This window comes from Bufo bufo, chromosome 5, assembly GCF_905171765.1.
Source record: "Bufo bufo chromosome 5, aBufBuf1.1, whole genome shotgun sequence".
Classification (NCBI taxonomy): Eukaryota; Metazoa; Chordata; class Amphibia; order Anura; family Bufonidae; genus Bufo; species Bufo bufo.
In genome coordinates, this window is record NC_053393.1 from 182,210,399 (window position 1) to 182,233,134 (window position 22,736).

A 22,736-nucleotide genomic window follows, 5' to 3' on the forward strand; every position below is an offset into this window, starting at 1 on the left:
GACAAGGTGTTTCATCGTAGAGCCTCTGTTGAGCACTCCTCCTCCTCCTGCCCAATCCCTTCATTTTTATTTTATCGCCACCAAAGGGGTAACGATAGAAAGGGGCAGGCCCATCACCCGACTACTTCCTTCATGTACAGTAACAAACATACAGGAAGATGAGAAACCACCATCACTTCTTCAATACAATAAAATAACATAGCCAGCTAACAAAACACATTTATACAATAATCTCCCATTACCACTGGAGTGAATTTTATCCAGCCTTGCTCAGTGATCAATGCCCAATAAAGTTCACTATGATTCTCATGCATGTTTATTTACAGGGACAACATCATTATCTCCAGCGGTTGATCAGGCGCACTAGAGACAACAAACGCACATTCCTTTCATATACTGTTCTTTTAACAAATGCATCCACGCTAAGCCAATAAATCTGCGTCTTGTGCGAGGGCCCTATCCGGCGTCCGTACATTTGCCAAGAAAACACTGCTCCACCACAAATCAATCTCCCCGACCCACAGCCCAGCGAATAGCACATGGACCGTTAGTCAACGGAGAGCTCTGTGCCCGGCAGCTGCATCTCCACATCCACAGGAAGATATCCATTCCAATGGTTTACCCTGACACTGAGAGACATGATGACAATATATAATATATTAAAAACACATCCTAATAAAATTTCCACAACAGGTGTGCGTTGTGAGTCACGTGACTCACCTGTAAGGGCTATTTAAACAGGCAGCCTGCTGGCCACAGGTTGCCTGTGATTGGTCTTTCTACCCTCACCTGCATATTTGGATTTCCTATTGTGTTTTGACAGCTAGTTTTTGACCTCGACCTTGCTACTTCCTTGGATTTAACGTTACCTCTTGGCTTCAGACTTCGGATGGTATTGACCTTGCTTTGCCTTCTCCCTGTGTACGGTGTGAACTCCTGTCCTTGACCCTTGCTTCCTTGACTCCGTTACATTTTTGCTCTCTTTTGTAGGCCCCTGCATGTACCCAGACGAGGGACTGCCGCCAAGTTGTACACCATCAGTTAGGACAGGCCATGCAAGTAGGCAGAAATTGAGGTGTGGGTGGAATTCAGGCCATACCATTTACTATGGACCCTATGCGTGTCCTCAGGTTCATAACCTGGCCCACATGGTGCAGGAATTGGGGGATAGGCTACATCAGCAGGAGTTGCTACAGTCCCCACCAGTTGTGGCCTCCTTCAGCAAAAACCTTGAACCCCGTGTTAAATTGACGGATCGATTTTCAGGAGATCGGAAAAAAAAATTGGACCTTTAAGGAGAGCTGTAAGATCTGATTTTGGTTATGCCCTCATTCCTCAGGCTCAGAACAGCAAAAAACAGGCATTATATATTCTTTGCTGCAGGGGGACCAACAAGAATGAGCTTTCTCCCTCCCCACTAGTGATGAGCGGCAGAGGTCATATTCGAATTCGCGATATTTTGTAAATATTTCGTTGAATATTCGTAGAATATTCGCGAATTTGAATATTCGTTAGGAGTAGTGTTGATTGCAAATTTTTGTAATGCAAATTTTTGTAATGAGAATTTTCGTAATGCAAATTTTCGTAAATGAGAATCAATGAGATCGGGAAAACTCAGATCCGATGGTATATTCTAACCCCTAGGTGTTCCCATGGTGACGGGGACACTTGTTGGGAAGGAGTATGCCAAAGTGGAACGACTGTACAGATAAAAAAAAAAAAAAAAATATTCTAAAAAACTAATATATATATTTTTTTTAGAATATTCGAAATATTCCAAAACAAGAATATATAGCAATATAGCGAATATTAGATTTTTTTTTTAAATCAGTACACATGATCCCACCCTGCTTCTAGCTTGTAGGCCAATAAGAAGGCTGCAATATCTTTGAGTAGTGTTGATTGCAAATTTTCATAATGAGAATTTTCGTAATGCGCATTTTCGTAATATTATAATTCGCTATATTGCTATATATTCTTTTAGAATATTCTGAATATTCTTTTTTTTGATCAAATAATTTTTATTTTGTTTTTACAAGTAAGTGCATTAACAAATACACAACTATAACCCCTCCCCCCCCTCCCCTCCTCCCCCCCTTCATCCCACCCCCCTTTCCCAAAGCACAGTCACTTAGAAGAAGAATTCAGGTATGGTCCATAGTTGTAAGTTCATGGTATTCTTCTTGAAGGCATCACCGTCCAATCTTCCAAGGCAGAGCATATAACTTCATGGATTTCCATATTCCTCACATAACCTTATGGCATAAGCATTCAGACATCAACCATCATCCAATATTTCACCATTCCTTCACATCAATATCCTTCAAATCCTTCATTTCAGTCAAAGTGTACAGTCACATCTAAGACAGCTCATGATACGAGATCCATGAAGACCAAATTGCTTCAAATTTCTTCTTCGAATCCCTTTTTAGGTAAACATATTCCTCCAATTTAACCAATGCATGCACCCTACTCACTACTTCTTGGCAAGTGGGGGCCATCTCATCTATCCAGTGAAATGCTATGCACTTTCTTGCCTGGTATAATACTCTCTTAATAGCCAGTTTCTTTTTGCACATGATCCTCGGCACTTCCACAAGGCCCAGTAAACATATTAACGGATTGACCTCCAAGTTCACCTGAAAGACTCTATTGATGAGTTCCATCACCTCCACCCAATATCTCCTTAAACGTGGGCAGTTCCACATTAAATGAATCAAGTTTGCACCTGATACACTACAACGTGGACAATTATCATCTATCCTGTAACCCATTCTTAATAGCAATGTAGGTGTTCTATAGACCCTATGTAAGAGATACAATTGAGAAATCCTAGAAGATTCACTCAATGACAGTGTTGGTAAATCAGTGAGAGTCTTCTCCCAATTCTCCTTCGTCAGGCCCTCAATGTCCACCTTCCATTTGTCATACAACTGTAATGGATTGGATTTATCAATTTCCTCCCTGAGCTTGTTGTAATAAAGGGAAATCACCCCACCAGTGGTCCCTGCCCTTGCAGTATACTCAATGATAACGCATCTAGCTGCCTGCCGTATCTTCCCCCTCCTTTCCTGGGTCTGAATAGCATGTCATAACTGTAGATACACATAAAAGTACCTATGAGGGATATTGAACTCCTGCCTCAACACTTCAAAACTTTTCAGTGCCCGTTTAAAAACAATTGAACCATCTTATCCAGCCCATATTGGTTCCACTGCTGCACTCCACTAACCTTATCCAATTCAGGATACAAATGGTTTGGCCATATAGGTGTGTGGGTAGTATATCCCGTAATGCTCAGTTTCTCTTTAGCTTTCCACCAGATTTTGTGCATCATAGATAACACAGGATATTGAGTGCCCTTAGAACGAAAAGATCCGTCCTCCAAAGCAGACAATAAGCAAGTGCGTAGTATTAAATGTTGAATAATACGACCTGAATTATTCAGTCTGGACTCGTCTCCCCATCCCCTAAGATGTTGCAACTGGGCTGCAATATAATAAGACCACGGATCTGGCACCGCCAAACCTCCCTGTGTTTTAGGTCTCTGCAGGGTTGAAAGTTTAATCCTCGGCACACCTCCCCTCCATATCAAATCTCTGAAGATTGCATTTAGAGTGTAAAAGAACCTTAGTGGGATCCAAACCGGTGCATTATGGAGGAGATATAGAAGTTTTGGCATTAGTATCATTTTCAAGAGATTAGCTCGACCAATGACTGACAAAGGCAACTTGCTCCAGGCCCGTATCTTCACTCTGAATTCACCTAGCATGGGTATTAAGTTCAAACGTTCATAGTCACTTAGATTTGTAGTAACCCATACTCCTAAATACTTTAGGGATGACACTACTTGCAACCCTCCTGTATCAGGTAAGGGCCTAATACTTTCGCTATCTAAAGGTAATAGGGCGGATTTTGACCAATTGATGACTAATCCTGACATAGTCCCAAATCGATTGATGATTTCCATTGCGGCAGGAAGGGAACTTTTCCAATCATCCATGAATAGAAGCAAATCATCAGCGTATAACGCCACTTTTTCTGTTCCATGTCCATATTGAAGACCCTTGACCATAGCTGACATTCTCAATGCCTCTGCCAAGGGCTCCACCGCCACCGCAAAAAGTAGCGGCGACAGTGGACACCCCTGTCTCGTACCTCTAAATAGCATAAATGGGTCAGACAGATCACCGTTAACCCTTACAGCCGCTCTAGGACACGCATATAACAATTGGACCCAAGAAATAAATTCGGCTCCGAAACCCATTTTCTTGAGCACTAACCATAAATAGCGCCATTCCACACTGTCGAACGCTTTGGCCGCATCAAGAGATGCGACCGCCGCGGTCGAGGTGTGGACATGTGCCGCTTGAATATTCAGAAATAGACGCCTGATATTAACTGCTGTCGACATATTTGGCATAAAGCCTGCTTGGTCCTGACATATTAAAGTAGTTATCACTGAATTTAGACGATTCGCTAACACCTTTGCTAAAAGTTTAACATCAACTGGAAGTAAAGAAATGGGCCTGTAGGATTCAGCTTCAAGTATATCTTTACCTGGTTTAGGCAGGAGAGCAATGACCGCTTCATTCATGGATTCAGGGAGCCGTCCCTGTTGCTTAGCCTCATTACAGACTTCAAGTAACTGGGGAAGCAAAATGTCAGAGTATCGCTTGTATACCTCAGCCGGCAGGCCATCCCTACCCGGGGCTTTATTGTTGGACATTGTTCTTAATGCAATTTCCAACTCCTGAATGGTGATTGGGCCATCTAACCGCGCCTTATGTTCGTTTGATAAAATGCCCAACTTTAAGGGTTTCAGAAAAAGATCAATTTCTGTGTCTAAAACACGCAGCCTGGATTTATAAAGTGTGGAGTAAAATGAATACATGACCTGGAGCAAATTGGTCGGTTCCTTTTGGATAACCCCATGTACGTCCCTCAGGGCCGCGATATACGTAGATTGCATCTGAGCCTTAGATACCAATGCCAAAAGTCTACCTGCCCTCTCCCCTTCCTCATAAAAGGCCTGTTTCTGGAAAAAAACGTTTATTTTTTGCTTGTTCTAACAATCGGTCATTTAATTTTTGCTGGGCCTCCTTCCATTTGTCCCTAGTCTCCACCTGCGGTCTTAAAATATATTCTGCCTCCGTCCACTCCATTTCCGCAATTAACTTTTGCGTGCGCGCCCTAGACTCACTTTTCTTTTTATTAACTTCTGCAATAAGCAGACCCCTCAAAAACGCCTTCATAGTCTCCCATACCACCAATCTAGACGCAGACGGGAGATTAATCTGGAAGAATTCCGCTAGTTTTACACCAATTCCCCCAGCATCCGGCAGGAGAGGCAGCCAATAAGGATTAAACTTCCAACCCCCACCACCACGTTTACGTGATGCACTAAAGTCAAGCACCGCCACCACTGGGGAATGATCCTTAAATCCTGCGTGGCAAATATTGTATGTCTCCTATATACTGTCCCATAAGAGCATTTCCAACCATGAGGTCAATCCTAGATAAGGAATTATAAGTACTTGAACAGCAAGAGAATTGCTTCACAGACGGGTTTTTCAGCCTCCAAAAATCTAACATCATAGCCTCCTGCATCAAGACTCCAAAAGGCGACATACCACTTGCATGTGAAATTTGACCCACCCCCATCCTATCTAAATTGTAATCAAGGACATTATTAAAGTCCCCCATTAATAAAACAGGAGCGTCAGGCACATCCGCAATAAACTGCAGTATCTCTCTAAGCACCCCAGGTGAATACGGTGGCGGAATGTATACACCCACCAGAATACAGGTAGTTGCATATATCACACAGTGTAAACACACGTACCTCCCTTCTTTGTCCACCTTTTTAGTGATGCAGGAGAATGCAATTGATCTGTGTATCAGGAGACTCACCCCCCTTGCTTAGGATGAGAAAGTAGAATGATAGCAATGTCCTGGCCACTTAGGAGTAAGCAGATGAATCTGGTCAGAGGTGAGATGAGTCTCCTGCATGCAGCAAACCAACGGCTGATGTTGATTCAAACAATCCATAACTGCTCGTTTTTTGTGTGACATCCTTAACCCCGCGCACATTCCAACTGAGCACATTAACCCTTCCTGCCATACTTAGAAATCGGGAAATACATAAATACAGCTATTAGATTTTTAGCACCTGGTGAGCCGATGTAGCAGTAGTTCACTATGAATATAGATAGTAGACCAATACCTTCACGTTCATATACAGTGTGTGCATTCAAGTAAAACATAACCCCCCCTACCCCCCTCCCTGAAAAATACCCCCCCAACAGTGTAAACGTTAGTACTCAACACTGCGGCCACCTCTACAACGGGTCCCACTATATCACCTAAAGAAGGCCTGTGGGAAGAAAACACCGTACCCGTTATTAAAGGCTGAGGAGTGCCACAAACCTCTTCTCTTGTCTCAAATAGAAGAGAGTAATTCATACCCAATAGAACAGAACGTGGGTATACAATTACTTATACAGTGATCACATTAAACGGGTGTACAGAACCTCCCCTCTCCTTGCTCCTCGGTCAAACATACGTGAGAATAGAGTAAGTGATGGTTATACCCTTAACATTATATTTTCCAATGATATTACATCAGGATCCCCATTCACATAACCACATCCCGCATAACAGCATTCCTGGGCATTCACACCCAAGCATAACCAGGCCACATCAATCATACAACCTGATTCAGTAAACACTACAGCACCCCTCAGTACGTGGGTCATTCATGGTCTGCTGCCAGCTGCCTTTCATGTCGGTCTATCCACCTTGCCGCCTCTTTAGGATCCTCGAAAAAGTGTGTGTTCCCCATTGCAGCTACTCGTAATTTGGCTGGGTATATCATAGAGTATGACACCCCTTGTGCCCTTAGACGCCTTTTCACATCCGCAAATTTAGCCCTCCGTTTCTGAACATCTTGGGAGTAATCCGGGAAGAGTGCTACTTTATGCCCATCAACCGACAGATCAAGCTTATCCCGCGCTTTCCTCAGAATAATGTCCCGGTCTCTAAAATGCAGGATTTTGATCAGGACTGTCCTAGGTGGGGCACCCGGTGGCAACGGACGCATGGGGACCCTATGGGCCCTCTCCACAGCAAATAAAGGGGTTAGAACGTCTGCGCCAAAGTTGTCCCTCAGCCAGGATTCAAAAAATTCAGACGGGTTTCCCCCTTCTGCTTTCTCCGGTGCCCCCACCACACGTACATTGTTCCGTCGGGATTTATTTTCTAGATCATCTTGTTTCGCAGCAATGGTATCCAGTCTCATGGAATAATTCCTCATGCTTGCAGTCAGAGGTGTCACAGTGTCCTCCATTTCACCCATCCGGCCCTCCAGGGCAGTCGTGCGGTCTGCCAACTTTCGCATATCATGCCGCACTATGGAGACATCCTCCTTAATGGCCCCCACCTGCATTGTAAGGGTGTTGAGCGACTTGCCACACCTGGATATAGCCTGCATTAAATCCCGCAAAGTAGGTTCCTCTGTATCAGAGTCAGGCGCTGCTGGGGTTAGGGAATCACTCACAGTAGCCAGAGCGCCAAATCGGCCAGACTGCGCCATCAGCATATCCTCTGGATCAGGTCCCTCCATATCAGATTCCTCATCAGACAGCCCACCTTTAGTTGCAAGCTTTCTCGGGGTGCCTTTCACAGGGGTCACGGATGACAGCCGGGCATATTTCTCTAGTTTGGCTGCCGCGCATTTCTGGAGCTCTGTGACTCGGCCAGAGCGTCCCGAAGTGGTGCCGGCGCCATCTTGGCTCTCCTTCTCCAAACTTTTCTGGTCTTTTTTGCGGGTCATAGTGCTCGGTTTTCACCTCCCCACCAACGTATATGTATCCTCTGCGGTTCTATCAACAGGGTATAACCGAAATCAGCCGAATTTAGGATTTTATCAGGAAAAATAGCCGAGGTAGCAGAGGAGCTCTGTGCCGCACGTCCGCTCACATACTCCGCTAGGCCACGCCCCATATTCCGAATATTCTAAAAAACAAATATATAGCAATATAGCGAATATTTGAAAAAAATTTGAATATAGAGCAATTTAGAACTAATATAGGCTATAATCTTAGTTGTCTAATAGTTGTAATTTTTTTCTCATTTGAAGATCAGATTGGAAAAACAAAAAAGATTATAGCACAATATTAGCTAAATTGTTCTACAGTACATTAGTTTTTTTTCGAATATTTGCTATATTGCTATATATTCTTGTTTTAGAATATTACAAAACTTTTTTTTTTTTATCTCTACAGTTGTTCCACTTTGGCATACTCCTCCCCGACAAGCGTCCCCGTCACCATGGGAACGCCTGGGGGTTAGAATATACCATCAGATCTGAGTTTTCACAATCTCTTTGATTCTCATTACAAAAATTTGCATTCCGAAAATTAGCAATCAACACTACTCCTAAAGTCAAAGATATTGCAGCCTTCTCATTTATCCCACAAGCTAGAAGCAGGGAGGGATCATGTGTACTGATTAAAAAAAAATCTCAAATATTCAAAATTCTGAATATATATAACTATATTCTAAATATTCGTAAATTCTCGAATTTATCTTCTGCTCTATCAACCTGGAGCTTTCAGGAAAGGACGTCTGCTTTGTAGCTCTAAACATGTGGCAGGAATTTGGCTTCTGCACTCTCTTTCTATCTTCGGCTTTATGGAAACTGACTAGCTGAGGAGGAATATGACTTCTCCTGGGTCTCTGGACTTTACTCACAGTTATCTTCTCAGGATATGCTTTCTTCCTGGAACTGGAGGTTGTCTGCTGTTTCATCCAGCTGAGGCTGCAGGGCTCAGGCTGGGGATTTGATCAATGTCTCAGCCGAGACAAGATCCTGGCTTTCTTCCCTATATCTGGGAGGTCCTAACACGCACACATTACCCCAAGCAGGGGTGGGCTGCACTCCTCGACTCTATCACACAGCCTTCCCCAACAGGGGTGGCTGGCACACTGCCACTAACTTCCTTCTCCACCTAAGCTGCAGGATGTTGGCACAGCCCACTCTGCTCACAGAGGGGGAGCTAAGCTGGAATTAACTATTCCAGCCTAGATGTGCTAAACTGAACCTAAATCCTTACCAAGCCATTGCTGCCACCTGCTGGTGAACATGGAAATTGCAACAATAGTGGAATTTAACATGGTTTATAATGCACAGTTGTGAAGATATAATGTAAAATCATATGAGATGACAAGGTTAAGGCTCTTAACAGATTGTAGCGGGGTAGAAGAGTTTCGTAACACAACTCTGGGGTCATCAATACAAACACGCTGCACGACCCCTTTAATTACTTGGGACCCATAATATCAAATCTTTCACAATGTACATCAGATAATGGTAGTATAGTCTTCTTATGCCATTGTGATAAAGTTTTCTAAAGCAACTATAATAACACAAAAAAAACAAATAAATAATTGGATAAACTGCTAAAGATTGCTAGTCAATTTGATTCTTCTTTTTGTGTCAAATAGATATCAATTTCTAATTTAATGCTATAAAAATAATAATCTATCTGCTCAAGCATTAATAGTTATAGCATTGTTTTCATTTTACTTCTGCTCTCATTCTCTAAATATATTTCAGTGAGAGGTTAACAAGAAGCTGAAAAGGAGAATATTCAGGGCTCAACAGAGGAAAATAAATTGGTTTAAAAGTATACTATGACACCAGACTAGGAATAGTGAAGTCAATTAAGCCAAGAGGTTAAATCTAGGAAATAATCAAAGGCAGTAAGAAGCTTAATAGCTCTAATAAATTGGTTTCACCCCCAGCAGCCCTTTCCCTGGTTATATAGTAATTGCTGTTTTTGTTGTGACTCTTAGGACATAAAGTGGCTGCCTGTGTGTATGTGGGTTTGAGTGTGAATTTTTTATTCATATGTAGGATTAATACTATTTAGTGAATCAGATAAGACATTTATGTGTGTTTTTATTACTTCTTACATGGCATTAAAGTGTAACTGTCATGTTTTCATCATAAAATCTATTTTGCATATGTTAGAGCTACTGCAGCATTATGCATGAAGCAATCTTTACTTTCTTCACATACCACTGTTTTCCTTGAGTTTTTCCCATAGTTTTAACCCGTACAATATGAGGATTTTCTAAAAATGGCTCATCTGCCAGTTCACTGAGGCTAAAACTGCCTTCCCTCATTTCCCGTAAACACTTGCTATACCCAGCAACTTCCTGCCAGCCAATCAGATTAGATTACTGAGACGCGCCTCCTTACTCTGAAGCATAATGCAGGCATGTAAAGCCCCTCTGTCTTCTGTTTATACTAAAGAGAAGACAGACAAGCCATAGCAACAGTCTTTTAAGAGACCAGTGGAATGGGTCAGGGAACATTAATTAAAGCTAAAGTAATTACAGATCTTTTTGACAATCATTAACACACTAACTCAGGTAAACATGCCTAGCTCTAATAAATTAGCAAATAAAAAAATATATAACAGTTACACTTTAAAGATATGGCCATACATAAGTTCAGGTTTCGTAATGCACTTTTAAAATCCAGGACAAGTAGTATCTGTCCTCAATAAGTTCTCTCCTTTTATGGTCCAATGATTTTGGCTCCCAAAACTGCAATACAAAATGGAACATGTGGCAGAACCTTAATGCTAGTTAATGAATCAGTCAATTAAGATACGTCTTAGAAGATTAATTCCAATTTACATCACTTTTATAAATGTATGCTTTTTTATTTTTTCCCTTGGCATAATATTCCCATATCCCAAGATGACTAGTTTTGACAAGAAGTTGTCAACATCGAAAGTTTATTATTTTTTAACAAAACAGGTCATCTCACACCATCTTTGGATTTTTGAAGCCAAGACAAAAGGTAAGGAAGGCCACTTCTGTGTGGTTAATAAATTGGATGGAACACGTAAATAAGACACATTTATCTAGAGGACTTGTTTTTATTTCTCTGGGTAGGCAGTAGCTCATCAAGCATCTGAATCATTCCAGGTTGCATTGCAATTAGTTAATTAGCTGTCAACTTCTGTCAACTTCTTTTTCTATATAGTCCCAGAGATACATATAGGGCAGTGCTTCTCAATTATTTTCTGTCATGCCCCCCCTAGGAAGAAGAAAACATTTTGCGCCCCCCGCGCGACTGTAAATAGTATCATTTGTCTATAAAATTGTTATAAGACTAGTACACCTCTGCATAACACTGTATCCTTATTAACGTATAAGAGAATTAAAAAAAGAAAGAAATGTGGATCGGACACACACTTATGGGGGGATCTGTGGATGACGGACACTTATGGGGGGATCTGTGGATGACGGACACTTATGGGGGGATCTGTGAATGACGGACACTTATGGGAGGGATCTGTGGATGACTGACACTTATGGGGGGATATGTGGATAACAGACACTTATGGGGGGGAATCTGTGGATGACGGACACTTATGGGGGGATCTGTGGATGACGGACACTTATGGGGGGATCTGTGGATGACGGACACTTATGGGGGGATCTGTGGATAACGGACACTTATGGGGGGGATCTGTGGATGATGGACACTTATGTGGGGGGGATCTGTGGATGACTGACACTTATGGGGGATCTGTGGATAACGGACACTTATGGGAGGGATCTGTGGATGACGGACACTTATGGGGGGATCTGTGGATGACGGACACTTATGAAGGGATCTGTGGATGACGGACACTTATGGGGGGATCTGTGTATAACGGACACTTATGGGGGGATCTGTGGATGACGGACACTTATGGGGGGGATCTGTGGATGACGGACACTTATGTGGGGATCTGTGGATGACTGACACTTATGGGGGGATCTGTGGATGACGGACACTTATGGGGGGATCTGTGGATGACGGACACTTATGGGGGATCTGTGGATGACGGACACTTATGGGGGGATCTGTGGATGACGGACACTTATGGGGGGGATCTGTGGATGACGGACACTTATGGGGGGGATCTGTGGATGACGGACACTTATGGGGGGATCTGTGGATGACGGACACTTATGGGGGATCTGTGGATAACGGACACTTAAGTGTCCGTTATCCACAGATCCCTTCATAAGTGTCCGTTATCCACAGATCCCCCATATGGGGGGATCTGTGTATAACGGACACTTATGGGGGGGATCTGTGGATGACGGACTCTTATGGGGGGATCTGTGGATGACGGACACTTATGGGGGGATCTGTGGATGACGGACACTTATGGTGGGATCTGTGGATGACGGACACTTATGGGGGGGATCTGTGGATGACGGACACTTATGGGGGGGATCTGTGGATGACGGACACTTATGGGGGGATCTGTGGCTGGCACTGTTACAGGGGGATCTGTGGCTGGCACTGTTATATATGTGCCATCCACAGACCCCCCACCCCATAACAGTGCCATCCACAGTGCCCCCCCAGCCCATAACAGTGCCATCCACAGACCCCCACCCCTTAACTGTGCCATCCACCGATTCCGTGTGCCCGCCGCCGCCGTTTAAAGTTATTAAACATGCCCCCCTCACTCCTAATAGTACCGTATATCTTCTGTATAATGCCGGCAGGCGGGCCGGGTGGCCGGCGCGTCCCTCAGTGACGTCACTTGTCTGCGCCGCCTGCTTCATTCATAAAGCAGGCGGCGCAGTCACGTGACATCACTGAGGGACGCGCCGGCCGCCCGGCCTGCCTGCCGGCATTATACAGAAGAAATTCGCACACCCCAAAGGCCGGCCCTGAACGAGCCCCCCTTCACGAAGCCTGGCGCCCCCCCTGGGGGGCGCGCCCCACTATTTGAGAAACACTGATATAGGGGCACATTTATTAAGACTGGTGTTTTAGATCTCTCGGAGAGCAGAGGAGAGACGGATACCGGTGAACCGGCTCTTAAAGGAAAAATCCTGGTGGCGGAGCTAGCGCCTGAAGTGAATGGACATTTGAAGCTGCTGCTCTGTCAGTAAACTCGCCCATACAGCCTGGTTATACAGCTTGACCGATCCAGGATGGTGAAGATAGGAGGCTCTAAGGCTGACGACACCTCAGACCATCACAAAACCCCAAACAACAGCGGTGGACAAATTTATTAAAAAAGCCACTTCAGCCTATGCCGCAAGGGAGACTAAGATGGCGCCGACCTCGCTGCGTGCCTCTGGCCATAAGCAGATGGAGACTCTGGACACTGCACATGGAGGTGAGGATGAAACAGACACTCTGCCTATCTCCCATACATATCATAGGGATACCCTCACCTCCTTGGTGGCGTGTGTCTTGGAGCCATTGAGCTCTGACCTCTTGGCTGTAAAACAAGACGTCCGACACATTGGACGTAGAGTAGATTCCCTGGACGACTCTCAAACTGCCTTAATTCAACACCAAATCGCAGTTAAACAAAACCTCCATGCAATACAATCTAATATGAACACTCTTTATAACGCCATAGAAGATTAGGAAAATTGAGGGAGGCTCAATAATTTGCGCTTCAGAGGAATACCAGAATCGGTTGCCCCAGGAGATATACCCAATACTATAGTCCAGATATGTCTATCCTTCCTGGGCCCAGCGCATGAAGTACTTCTGGAGAGAGCTCACACGGTTCTAAAACCCAAACCAGCGCCCACAGCCCCTCCCAGGGATATTATTTGCAAGTTTCTCCACTTCCTAGTGAAAGAAGCAGTCATCAAGAAAGCCAGAGATGCGAAGTCGGTTAAATGGGATGGTCACAATATTCTCATTTTCCAAGATCTTGCGCAATCTACCCTGAAGAAGAGACAGGCCTTAAAACCCTTAACAGACTGTCTCAGAACAAATAACGTCCCTTACGGGGGCGTGGCCAACTGCCGGCATGAGCACACGCACTTGAGAGAGGCTCCGGTCCCTGGAATTAATCCTGACTAATCCTGTCAAGCTGCATTCCTCAAATACAGAGTGGCAAGTGCAGAGGAGAAGGAGGAAGCCCAGGCACCAAGATATGGGTCCCAGCAAGGCACAGTCCGCGGCTGATAAACTCAAAGAATATGCCCGCCAGGAAAACCAACATGGCGCCGCAGCTCCCGCTACTCCACGTGCAGCGGTGACGCGTGGGCAGGCCGCACAGCAGATGGAGACCGACGACGCTGGGGAACCTGAGATAACGCTGAAAGTGGTCTCAGAGCAGCTCCTTACAGCAATATCCTCCTGTCAATCCTCGCTTACCTGTAAGATTGAAGAGGTGCGAGTCGACCTGGGACTGCTGAGACAGGACGTGCATCAGCTGAGAGAGAGGGTCAAGCAAACAGAAGTCCGGGTATCGGAGCTGGAGGACTACACCAGGCCGCTGGATTCGAGACTGACGGAGGTGGAGAGAGCTGTAGGTCTATGGCGGCAGAAGTGCGACGACCTGGAGAATCGGGCCCGGCGCAACAACGTGAGGATCTTGGGGATGCCAGAGAGAGCGGAGGGGAGAGATCCTGCCGGTTTCCTGGAGTTGTGGTTTAAGGCCCAGTTCCCTGATGCCACATTCTCCATGGCCTATGCAGTGGAAAGGGTGCACAGAGTCCCAGCTAGGCCACCACCTCCAGGCGCACCACCAAGACCCCTGCTAGCCCGCCTATTAAACTGGAAGGATCGGGACCTAATACTCAGCCAAGCAAGGAGCAAGGGTGCATTGATGCATGAAAATACCAACGTGTCGCTTTTTCCAGATTTCTCGGCGGATCTGCAGAAGAAAAGAGCCACCTTTATTTTGGTCAAGAGGCGCCTTAGGGAGCTAAATCTGCAGTACTCGATGGCTTATCCTGCGCGACTTCGGGTTGTGGATGGTGAACGGCCTATATTTTTCACTGACCCAAAAGAAGCTGAAGACTGGATCGCCAGACGTCCCAGGCCGCGCTCACCAGAGACATCGGGACTGAGCCGCAAGTATTGCTGAGTTTATGGACCGGCATGTTATGGGTGCCTTGCCACTGAGTTAATGTTCTTCCTCTTTGTCTTACGGTGCAAACCATACCTTACCTGCTAGCAATGCAATAGTATGGGGTTTTCAGATCAGTGGAGTTATTAAGCTAACTAGGATGTAGACGTGGTTTAATGAAGGTCTGAAAGGCATATCTACTTCTAGAGAGGTTTGGTTGTACCTGCAGCTGTATCATTTACATTAAACTGGGTGAGACCGGCTACCGGTACGGGCATAACACCTTATTTCCCGCACTGGTCCCCGATTAAGCCTGCCATGTTACTAACACTATGACGCATACATTAAATGTCTGTATTGATGTGTTAGATGTTCAACTGTTATGTTACATGTTTATGAGGTTACTGAAAGCATGGTTGCATCAATTCAGCAGGGGGAGTGTAGCTGGGAGGAGAACTACTATACTGAGCGAGGCTTATATCCACTTGTTGGATGTGGCCCTGCACTATTGGATGGATATCCCTATACCTGAATTATGGGTTCGCTGGTGGTGATGTCCTGGAACGTGAGAGGCTTGGGGAATCCAAATAAAAGAATAGCGGTATTTTCTCATATACGACGCTTTTGCCCTCACGTTCTGGGACTTCAAGAAACGCATTTGACGCCTGAAACTGGACACAGAATTGTTAAACAATGGGTGCAGTGGTCGCTGCAATCATATGGCACATCAAATTCTAGAGGTATGGCTATACTGGTGCGTAGGGGACTCCTGTGGGAGCCACAGCAGTCAGCTGCGGATCCGGAGGGACAATACTTACTAGTATATGGCTTTATTAATCATATCCCTTATGTGCTAATTAATATATATAACCCCCCCCCCCCGGCTAGTCTTTCAATCCTCCATGTTATTCTGGGGTTCGCGGCACAATACCCCTCGGCCAGGTTGATCTGTATGGGAGATTTCAATATGGTCATGCAGGAGGAGGTAGACAGATATAGACCACCTGAGGGAAGGGGGAATGGGACCCACTCGACGACCACGCTGTTCAGAATTGCTGCAGAAATGGGCTGGGTGGATTTATGGAGACTTAGGAATCCGCAGCTGAGGGAATACTCCTGTTTTACTCCCGCTAGGGGGGCACTTTCGAGGATCGACTATGTTCTGGGCAATGCCGCTATATATACGGATTTGATAGCAATAACTTATGAACCACAGGGCCCATCAGATCATGCGGTGGTTGTAGCGCGTTTTGATATTCCTGGGGTTACCTCTGGAGGGGGGAAGATGAGAATCCATCCTTTTTGGCTCTCCCTATTGACACAGAATGATAGGATTCCTGACCAGCTGAGAGTATTTTTAGAGGTACAGGGAGATGAGACGGAAGGGTTACTACTATGGGACACCCTGAAGGCCTACCTGAGGGGATGTTTGAAGTCCTCAATATCTTATGTAAAAAGGGAGGCATCTCGCCATGAATCAGACCTGCATAACAAGTGTAGGGAGGCCGAGGCCTCTTTTTGCTCTGATCCAACAGAAGGGAATAGGTTAGAATGGATGGCTAGGGGCAGGACGTATATGCTATACCTTAAGGAGAAAAGTGAACGTAAGTTATTCTTCATGAAGCAACAATCATTTGAATCGGGAGACAGAGCAGGTAGGTTACTGGCTCAGATTGCTAGAACCAATCAATCGCCCCCCCCCGGTACTACGTATTCAGAACCCGGAGGGACAGTTGGTAGAGTCCTGTGTTGGAATACTTGACGGATTCAAGCGGTTCTACCAGTCACTGTATAGCTCAGATGCTCAATACACGGATAGGGATCTGAATGACTACATTTCAGAGGTGGACCATCCCAGGTTGAATGGGGCGGATAGAGCTCTCCTAGATAAGGACATAACCCTGGAAGAAATCCAGTTGGCTATCCATGATATACCAGCTGGGAAGGCGCCGGGCCCAGACGGGATCCCAATAGAAGTTTATTCAAAGTACAGTGAGAGTCTTAGCCCTCAACTCCTTAAAATGTTTTTAACATCATTAAGGCGGCATCAGCTACCTGAGACCATGTATGATGCCACTATTGTGGTCTTATTAAAGCCGGATAAAGACCCAACTGTGTGTGGCTCCTACAGGCCAATATCATTGCTAAACTTAGACTACAAAATCCTGACTAGGTTACTAGCCTCCCGATTAAATAAAGTGATTACGTCTATAATACATCAGGATCAGGCAGGGTTCGTGCCGGGGAGGACCACCTCTGACAATATCAGGAGAGCACAGGTTACTGCTCAGATAGGAGTAGCGGAGGGTCGTGAATGGGCCCTGGCGTCACTTGATACGGCCAAGGCCTTTGACTCTGTGGAGTGGCCATTCTTGTTACGGATCCTGAAGGAATTTGGCTTTGGTCCGGGGTTCATGAGATGGGTAGAGATCCTGTACCAGAGACCTAAGGTAAATATATTAGTGAATGGAACCCAGTCAGACTCATTTACCTTACATAGAGGTACAAGACAGGGATGCCCCCTCTCCCCCCTCCTGTTTGCGGTGGTGATCGAGCACTTAGCCTTGCGTATTAGACAGGATGGCTCCATCAAAGGGATATCTAAAGGTAATAGAGAGGAGAAGTTTGGCCTGTACGCGGATGATCTCCTCCTGTTTATGGATGAGCCTGAACGGACCCTTCCCAGGGCAATTGAGGTAATAGATAGGTTTGGCACATACTCGGGCTTGCACATAAATTGGATGAAATCAGCTATTATGCCTCTTTGGGATCATGGCTGGCCAGAGTGTATAAATAATCTACAAGTAGTGGATCAGTTTAAGTACCTTGGCATAGTGATCACAAAAGACCCATGCGCGTCGGTGGCAAAAAATATAATCCCGATTGAATCCCTATTTATTGATAAATTTAAAACTTGGAAGGCATTACCGATCTCTGTAATGGGAAGACTGAATCTAGTTAAAATGATTCTGCTTCCCAAAGGTCTGTATCTTTTGTCGCACGCATGTGCCCCGGTACCCAAGACATTCTTTGACAGATTGCATTCCCTGACTACGGCTTTTGTTTGGGGCAAGGCTAGGAGGAAGCTGTCACAAAAAGTGCTACAGAGATCCAAGACAAGGGGTGGGGCAGCCTTACCTGACTTTTTCCTTTATTATCTGGCCAGTCAGCTGAAGTATATAGCGGCTTGGGTTGGGCAGGGAGATCTACCTGGGCCGGAATACTGGTTGAGGGAACATCTCAGTTTGTCTACTCTGTGGCCGGTGTTGGAATCTCCAAGCACTGTTTCTACGAGGCTACTTCTCGCCCACAGACTAGCTAATCAGGTCTGGAAAGCGGCTAAATTCAACTCCTATGTAGATTTACCAGATGTTGTCCCACTCTGGGATAATCCCATGTTTTCACACTTGATGACGCTGGAGGGCTCGATGATATGGAAGGGGTGTGGGGTGAGGACATTAGCTGAGCTTTATGATGGAGGTGTATTGCGGACTATGCAACAACTACAGGAAAAGTTTGAGATTCCCCACTCTCTATTCTATAGGTATCTTCAATTAATACATGCCCTGAATGCGCAGTTTAAAGGCACGAATCGCAGTATCTCCAAGTATCCATTAATAGGGGTGTTGAGATCGCAGGGTCCTAAGGGTATCATTTCTATATTGTACACATACTTGCTGGGTGATCGCATGATTCTACAACCACTGGAGGTTGAGGCGAAATGGAAAGCTAACATTCCAAATCTTGAAGCTGAAGAGTGGGAGGAGGCTATGTTAAGGTTTCCCCATCGGTAAATAATAGATTGACACAATTGTTCATATTGCATAGGAGCTATTTGTCCCCCCTTCGACTATATAAGATGGGAAGATCGCCTAGCAGCAGGTGTCATAGATGTCAAGAAGAGAGTGCTGATTTCTGGCATTTGATGTGGGGGTGTAGATACCTGCAGGTTTTCTGGAGTAAAGTGGTGGAAATCCTCTCTACAATATTACCTGTCTCGATAGGGGTCTGCCCAAAGATATGTATCCTGGGGATATTAGAGGAGGAGCAGTGGACACATTATCAGAGAGTATTTTTGGGGGAGGCTCTATTTCTGGCCAGAAAGGCGGTAGCTTTGAGGTGGATGGCGGAAAGAACTCCCACAGTGGGCCAATGGAAGTCCTTAATGAATCATGCCATGTCGATGGAAAAAGTGGTATACATTCACAGAAAATGCCCAGGGAAATTTCAGAAGGTATGGGGGGAGTGGTGCTCTTCTACTCATTCTTTGCAATCTGTGCACTTGCACTCTGTATCGGAGGACCCCACTGCGTTGGGTGTCTGAATGCTACTATGTAGGTATATGCTGCTTCTTGTTGTCGGGTGGTTGAATAATACGATAACTTACCCACTACACTATGTAATGTCATTATCTGATGTGGAGTTAGTGGCTCTCCTGCGTGGGTTGCCATTGCTCCAGACTGTGATGCACCATGCTGTTGTTAATACTTCAATAAAACGAGTTTAAAAAATAACGTCCCTTACAGATGGTCATTTCCTTTTGGACTTTCCTTCATGCATGAGGGCCGCAGAATGAGGTCTTCTTGTCAGACCCACCTTCCTCCTCTTCCCAGGTCACTCCTTTCCTGATCCTTCTATGGATCCCCATCTCCTATACGGGCGATGTAATATGTTACTCTGTATCCCCCCCTTACTTTCTTATTCTCTCATTCTCCAACTCCTTTATTTCTAAATTTGTGACTTTGATGTATATTATAGTCACATCTCCCTCAAACAAACTCCTTTGGGAGTTGTGCTATTTACCTCTCAGTAACCTGCACACACTTTGTTCACATTGTTTTGTTTTATTGTTTTATTTGTCTGTTTTTAGGCATGGGCAATCCAGGAACATATTGACGTACCACTCTCCAAGGTGGTGGCTGGAGGCTCTCTTCTCTTGAGGTGGCACCCTCCCTCTTCCCTTGCCAGTTGGATATATTTACTTTGCCAATTTAACCACAGTCCCTCCTACCCTCACCCTCATACCCCGTCATGGCTGACCTCAGATTTGTATCGTATAATGTCAAAAGGGTTGAGATCCCCATCAAAGATTTTCTCCCTTCTGAACAGAGAGAAGAGCTCAATAGTTTTCTTCCAGGAAACTCAATTCAAACATGAAAACATGATAATTACCCCAACCTCTCCTTTTCTAAATTTCCCAACTGGTATTGTGGGGCTACTAATACTGATCAAATTAACTGTCTCACTTCCCTCTTTTCGATAGTAGAAACACACTGAGAGGGAATTCGGATCATGGCTCGGGATTTTAACCTAGCCCTCAATCCACTCATTGATACCTCCTCCAAAAAATCCTCTGTCTCCTCAAAGGCACTCAAATTATTACAAGTTAAACTCTTCAATTTGGGAGTTCTAGATGTTTGGCGCTGCCTTAACCCTGACTTACTTGATTATTCTTTTTATTCCTCAGCAAACAACTCATATAGCATGATAGATTACATCTTTGTATCAAGAGAACATTTATAGTTTTGCCATTCCGCCTGGATTGGTGATATGACACTATCTGACCACTCCCCAGTATTCTGTGATGTTCGTACAGCCTCCAGGTCTGGTAAGAACACAAACTGGAGGTTTAATGAGTCTTTGCTGGGCAATACCAAATATAAATCCCAAATATCCTCTTATCTCTAGGAATATTTTCCAATTAATAATACCCCAGGGATGTCCCCCCAGGTCTTATGGGATGCCCACGAAGTCTACACTAGAGGTAGCCTTATTAGTCTCTGCTCTTTACTTAAAAAGGAGTCTGAGAAAAAATTTACTATCTTGCTGTCTAAGATACATGTATTAGAAAAAGCTCATAAACAATCCTTACTTGCTCAGCAACTTTCGGAACTTTCTTCTCTTAGAACGGAGTTGAAAAACCTTCTCAATGAGCGATCAGCCAAGTTTTTCTTGTCTGCTCAACAAAAGTTCTTTGCCCATGGTAACAAGGCTTCAAAATTCATGATGCAAAGAATAAAACAAAGACGAAACTCCTGTTACGTTCAGAGCATTAAATCCCCACAGGGAGCCCAATCATTTAAAGCAGAAGAGATTGCTGAACAATTCAAACTTTTCTATGAGTCACTTTACAACCTCCCCCCCCAGACTCCCAGACCCCTCCCAGGGGAGAGAGGCCAATATTAATTCATTTCTAGATACTCTTAATCTCCCATCCCTATCACCATCCCAACGGGACTCTTTGGCCAAACCATTTACCACCTCAGAATTAATAACAGCCATTAACTCAACCCCCAAAGGAAAATGCCCTGATGGTCTTCCCATATCTTATTTCTCAGCTTTCAAGGACACCCTTCTCCCTTTCCTACTCCCAATATGTAATCCTACTATGCTTAACCACCCCACTACTGCAGACATGACAAGAGCTACCATCACAATTATCCCCAAGAAAGGCAAAGACCCCACCTTCTGCTTCAACTACCGCCCTATATCCGTACTTAATGTGGACCTTAAACTATTAGCAAAGATGCTTGCCACTAGATTACAAAGCTTTTTACCTAAACTGATCCACCCAGACCAGGTGGGATTTGTCAAGGGTCGTGAGGGGAAAGATAACACCACCAAGATCTTAAATGCCCTATACTATGCCTCTCATAAATCCACCCCTTGGTCTTGAGTGGCACGGACACCGAAAAAGCATTTGACAGGGTTGACTGGTCCTATATAAAGTTGACTTTGTCCAGATTACAAATCCCAGAATTTTACATCAATGCTGTGTTCTCTATGTATTCTTACTCTTCGGCGTCCATGTCATTCAACAGGATCTTATCTTCCTATTTCCCAATTAGAAACGGAACGAGGCAGGGATGTCCACTCTCTCCTCTTCTCTATGTCCTAGTAATGGAGACGCTCCTGCAAGCTCTCAGACAGGATAGAGAGATAAGGGGCCTGTTTGTTAATGGTTCTGAATTTAAATTAGCAGCATTTGCTGACGATTTACTGATCCTCACAACAAACCCATGCAAATCCATGCCTATAATCCTGTCAAAGCTTAGTCATTTTGGATCCATATCTAATTTTAAAGTTAATACCTCCAAGTCCCAAGTACTTTATGTTGGTCTCTCCTCCCCAGTTCTTTCAACCCTCCAGACAAATTCCCCTTTTGACTGGCATACCCAACAATTGTCAGTCATACCTTGGAGTGAACTTCACACCCCCACTTATCAGACTTATTTAAGCTAAATTATTTATTGCTATCTATAATTGTCCAGCTGGACTCATTGGACTTTCCCTACCTTTCCTGGTTCGGGAGGAAGAATATACTCATACTCATGTCCCTGGTAATACCAAGGCTTACATACTTGATGCCAGTCCTCCCTATTGAGATTCCCAAATCTTACTTCATCTCTATAAATAGGCATATCCGAAGATTCATATGGCAGGGAAAGGGTCCAAGTAAGTCCTTTGATATGCTAACCAAACCCAAAGCCAATGGAGGTATTAGGCTACCTGATGCTGAAATGTATATGAAGGCTATTCAGCTCTCTAGGGTAGTAAATTAGTTCAGAGGCTCAACTCACAAATCATGGCTCATACTGGAAAATGCCTTTCTACCTATTCCTATCCGGGCCCTTCTGTTGGCTGACAGACCACCTCTGATACCTAGCTCAATTCTTAATCCCATGATCCGGAAAACTTTAAAGGTTTGGAGGTGGTTCTCGACCAGCTGTGGGGCCTTAACATTGCCCTCCCCCTCATACTTGTAAAAGATGTTTTAGCTCTAGCTCCAAAAGAATTCAGAGAGAGCTGTCCAATTCTCCTAAGGTC